Source organism: Girardinichthys multiradiatus, chromosome Y (assembly GCF_021462225.1).
Source record: "Girardinichthys multiradiatus isolate DD_20200921_A chromosome Y, DD_fGirMul_XY1, whole genome shotgun sequence".
Taxonomy (NCBI): domain Eukaryota; kingdom Metazoa; phylum Chordata; class Actinopteri; order Cyprinodontiformes; family Goodeidae; genus Girardinichthys; species Girardinichthys multiradiatus.
In genome coordinates this window covers 37723428-37729055 of record NC_061818.1, presented here as the reverse complement: position 1 = coordinate 37729055, position 5628 = coordinate 37723428, and positions in this window count along the sequence as shown.

Below are 5628 nucleotides of genomic sequence, written 5' to 3'. Positions count from 1 at the left end.
AAACAAAATAGCTTATTTTAACAATATCTACTATAGGAAATTGATTTTATTTTTAAATTAAAGAGCAATTTTATTTTTTAAATAAAGACTTCTACATAAAGTTAATGAAAACATTTTCTTCATTGGACGGTTCACTATATAAATACACTGCTGAAAAAAATAGAGGGAACACTTAAACAACACAATATGACTCCAAGTAAATCAAACTTCTGTGAAATCAAACTGTCCACTTAGGAAGCAACACTGATTGACAATCAATTTCACATGATGTTGTTCAAATGAAAAAGACAACAGGAGGAAATCTTTGGTGATTATCAAGACACTCAATAAAGGAGTGGTTCTGCAGGTGGGGACCACAGACCACTTCTCAGTACCGAGGCTTTCTGGATGATGTTTTGGTCACTTTTGAATGTTGGTGGTGCTTTCACACTCGTGGTAGCATGAGACGGACTCTACAACCCACACAAGTGGCTCAGGTAGTGCAGCTCATCCAGGATGACACATCAATGTGAGCTGTGGCAAGAAGGTTTGCTGTGTCTGTCAGCGTAGTGTCCAGAACCTGGAGGCGCTACCAGGAGACAGGCCAGTACACCAGAAGACGTGGAGGAGGGCAACGACCCGGCAGCAGGACCGCTACCTCCACCTTTGTGCGAGAAGGAACAGGAGGAGCACTGCTAGAGCCCTGCAAAATGACCTCCAGCAGGCTACAAATGTGCATGTGTCTGCACAAACGGTTAGAAACCGACTCCATGAGGATGTTATGAGGGCCCGACGTCCACAAATGTTCACAGCCCAACACCGTGCAGGACGCTTGGCATTTGCCAGAGAACACCAAGATTGGCAAATTCGCCACTGGCGCCCTGTGCTCTTCACAGATGAAAGCAGGTTCACACTGAGCACATGTGACAGACGTGACAGAGTCTGGAGACACCATGGAGAGTGATCTGCTGCCTGCAACATCCTTCAGCATGACCGGTTTGGCAGTGGGTCAGTAATGGTGTGGGGTGGCATTTCTTTGGAGGGCAGCACGGTCCTCCATGTGTTCACCAGAGGTAACCTGACTGCCATTAGGTACCGAGATGAGATCCTCAGACCCCTTGTGAGACCATATGCTGGTGCGGTTGGTCCTGGGTTCCTCCTAATGCAGGACAATGCTAGACCTCATGTGGTTGGAGTGTGTCAGCAGTTCCTGCAAGATGAAGACATTGAAGCTATGGACTGGTCCGCCCGTTCCCCAGACCTGAATCCGATTGAGCACATCTGGGACATCATGTCTCGCTCCATCCACCAACGTCATGTTGGACCACAGACTGTCCAGGAGTTGGTGGATGGTTTAGTCCAGGTCTGGGAGGAGATCCCTCAGGAGACCATCCACCGTCTCATCAGGAGCATGCCCAGGCGTTGTAGGGAGGTCATAGAGACACGTGGAGGTCACACACAATACTGAGTCTCATTTTGACTTGTTTTAAGAACATTACATCAAAGTTGGATCAGCCTGTAGTGTGTTTTTCCACTTTCATTTTGTGTGTGACTCCAAATCCAGGCCTCCATTGGTTAATAAATTTGATTTCCATTGATGATTTTTGTGTGATTTTGTTGTCAGCACATTCAACTTTGTACAGAACAAAGTATTCAATGAGAATATTTCATTCATTCAGATCTAGGATGTGTTATTTGAGTGTTCCCTTTTTTTGAGCAGTGTATATTGCATGAAAGCACCTTGGAAAAATTGCTAATGCATTTACATTTTTAAACATTCCTCAATTCTTTAGTATTAAGTTATTAGGAGTCAGATTTGAGGGTCTGAGGAGCCACAGGTTCCAGGCTCCTGGTCTAGCATTTATCAAATAGAAATAATTTGGTACTCATTACTAACCTACAACAGGTAAGTTTAGTTTTATTTAGGGTCGGACAGTGAAGAAATAAAAGGTTATTTTGTTTTTATATGTCAGAGTTAGACATAATGATAAACTCAGAGAAGGTATGCAATGAAAACAAGCGAGTCAAAGTTGTCTTTGGCTGCCAGGGAGAGCCAGTCCATCCTCCCAGAGGAGCTGCCCTGAGTCACAGCTTTTGTTAAAGAAAGGAAAAAACACTCATGTTACAGCATTGTAGGTGTGGCTACACACAGTTTCACAAAAACAAGTCCAGCTGAATAAAACTGATTCTGGCCAGATACTGATACAGCCCACACGTCCACCTCTGGCACTCAAGGACACGTAGATTAGATGGGAGGCGAACAGACTGCTTCCCAGAACTCCACACACGCAAGTTCCTGCTCAGTCTGCAAAGCAACCACCCAAATGCAACTCTAAGACAAGATGACAATTCTGTTAATAGTTCATAAAAGTACTTCAAAGATAAATATAAAAAGTATTCAAACCACTTCTATCAAAGTTCACCCAACTAAATAAATGAAAATGTCTTTTAATGATAAATCATAAGGATAAAGAATCTTTTTAAACTTAGCAATGATAATTCATGTACAAATCTTCCAACTTTATACATCCCTGCTCCAACACACCTGAATTCACTCATCAGCGTTCAGTCAGTCAGCTCTGCAGAGGCCTGATAAGGAGCCATTCACTTGATTCAGGGACGTTGGAGAAGGAATGCATCTAAAACCTGCATGATAGTAGCTCTCCAGCTCTTTATCCCTGTTTTTGCCACGTCAAGAGAACAAACTAACTGAGATGTTTAAATCTATGTTTGAGCCCCACAGCACAATGTTGCATTTCCTTGTCAGTGTGACTAACGATCTGCCCCTTGAGTCTGGCTTCTAATGACCCCTTGACTAGAAAAACGTCGGAAGAAAAGACCAGAACAACCAATTAATCATAAAATGAAATAATTAAAGTTTTATTGTAATTTATTTTTGAGTCATAGCCTTAACGGATAATAATGGTGCATATTATTGCTAGAATTATAGGGGGCTTCAGCTTGCCTAAAACAGGTTGCAAATCCAAAAGACAAGAAGGAAAATGGAGACTGCCACGAGGCCGACAGAAACACTGAAGTAGCTGCAGGTACTTCCACGCATACTGACCTTGTTTTACATGTGACAACAACATCCTGCATTCTTCACATTCCTCAGAGAAGGAGACGGGTTGTAAGACAGAAGCATTTTATTCCAAAGGAAACATTCATACGTGTCTATAATCTCCCACAATCTTCACAAAACCCAATGATTTCTGTTGGTTTACCAGTAAAATAACTGAATTCACAGCAGGGCTTTACTGTCAAAGTGGTGGGCCGAATGTTGCTGCAGATTTGGTGGTTTTCACAGCAAACATCATGCATGTTACTGCAGATATACAATGCATTATGGGAAAATTCTACGCTGCTATAATTTAGATTAAAATACCAATAAATCTGCAGAATAAACCAGCCAGTGCTCAGTCTCTGTAACGTTTACTTTTTGTTTTGTTTCAGTAATCCTTAAAGCTTGTTATACTTCTATGAAGTCATAATCGAATACACTTTCATAAAACCCTATCTTAATATATAGATGCACTTGCTTTTTCAATAGAACTGTAACATCAGATATAATTATTTTTAACAGTTTATGCTGTAATTTGTTCCTCCGTAAGTATCTAAGTTACTGTTTGATTTTACAGTACAACTGTTTTTGCTAGCTGTGCATTACTGATGCCCTAATGTACTTTAGTTTACCATTAAATTTAGTGCAAAATTAAAACACAGGAGCTGCTGGATAATTGTTAGCAGTTAGTTATTGTTTAATGGTTCACGGTTTTGTGGAAGAATGTGCCACTAAACAAGGTGACAAGACTGAGCCTCACGTAAAGAACATCCTACCCCCTGTGAAACATGGTGGTCGTATCATTATGTTCTGGTATTACTTTTCTTCTGGTAGAACTGTTCATAACTGAAATAATGAACAGCTCCAAATATGAATCACTTTTGACCCAGAACCTTCAGGTTTCTGCTACAAAGCTAAAGATGAAAAGGATTTAAATTTTTCAGCATCAGTGAGTCCAAAGCATAAAACCAAATCAACTAAATAATAACTAAATAATTGTTTAAGGTGAGGAAAGTTTTGGCATCATCTAGCCAAAGTCCAGAACTAATTCTCTGCTTCCATCTGAAGAGGCCTGTGGACAAAAGACTTCGCCACAATCTGAGTGATCTGGAGAACCTTGCATTTCATTTTACCCAGTGCCTGTTTGGCAGTGATGTGGGGCACCATCACTGGGAGCCAAAGGTCACCCGACAGGAGCCCACCAGTCCAGAACGTGGCCCACACAAACAGCACCACACCAACTGGAGAACTTTGTCGAGGTAGAATGGGCAACTATTACCATGTGGGACGACTCCTACCAAAGAAGACTGAATTCCCAGTCAGAAAAGCTTCAACAACGTTCTAGTTTATGCAACTAGGTTAATGCAGCTTCTTAATTATTTTTTTTCCATTTGTTTTTAAATTAAAATATATCAGATAAATGTCTCTTAAATATTCTCTAAATGATCTAATAGTAAAAGGTTCATAAGTGTGTTTAATGGTAATTTGTAGTATAAAAAGTGCAGAAGTCTCTCTGACATACATGTTTTGAACCTGTGAAAAAATCTTTTTATTAAAGTGTTCAGGGTCAAAGAAAAAAAAACGTCTGTTAAGCCAAATAAATGTGATAAAATATCTATAAATTATAGATGCGGCCTGAAAATAAATTAAACACAGAATAGAAAAGACATTCAACTTTTTGTAAAAATAAATAGGAACTGGTGTGAACAGGATGATGTGTGTGTTGAGAGGAGCATTAGTCTAACTGGGAAACACCCAGTGTTACTCTGAGCTGAAGAGACATTTCAAACTGGAGCAGAACTAAAAGCACACGACAAATTTTGATTTCCTGCTCATTCATGTGAGCAGCGCTTTGATTCAGAATGAGTCATGGAGTTGATGACCTGTTCTATATTAAAACTGTTCAAACGACAGGAACTTCAAGGATGTCGAAGCATTTTACTGATTATCTTTCCAGTCTCAGGAATAAAGTCAAACCAAGGCCTCAGGGTGGCTTAAAAACCTGATGGGAACATTAAACAGACACTAACATAAAGATTTCAGATAAATCTAATTGTAAGTTCACAGAAAACTCAGATTTTAATTTTAAAACGTGATGAACTTTTAAAGGATTCAACTTCAATTATTAGAAAGGAAATAATTCAGCACATTTTAGGATGATCAGTTGGAGACCTTGAGTAGGTCCTTATTGGACAAAAAGGTGCCACATGGGTCCAACTTTTTTCTCCCTAAATTGGCACTCAGTGTAATTGCATGAAGGAACACATGAAACACTCCTTATATGGCCCAATTTTTAGCCTGTTTCCTACCTGTTTGGGCCCCATATGTGAATGTTTCCCACAACAAACTGGGAGTTATGAGGAATGGTTTGGGAGTTCAGGAGGTGAGTCTGGGTGGGGATATATTGTCTCTTTATAATAAACAGCAAGGCCGATGTAAAACATAAGGAGGCATTCAAGCTTTTGAGTTAAGATCTTGGCTAATACATTTTTATAATAATGTATTTTACATTCTTTTAGCTATCAGCAACAACACTTTTTTAGTTTCAGTGTCAAAGACTGATGTATTTTAATTTAAGAATAGAGTCA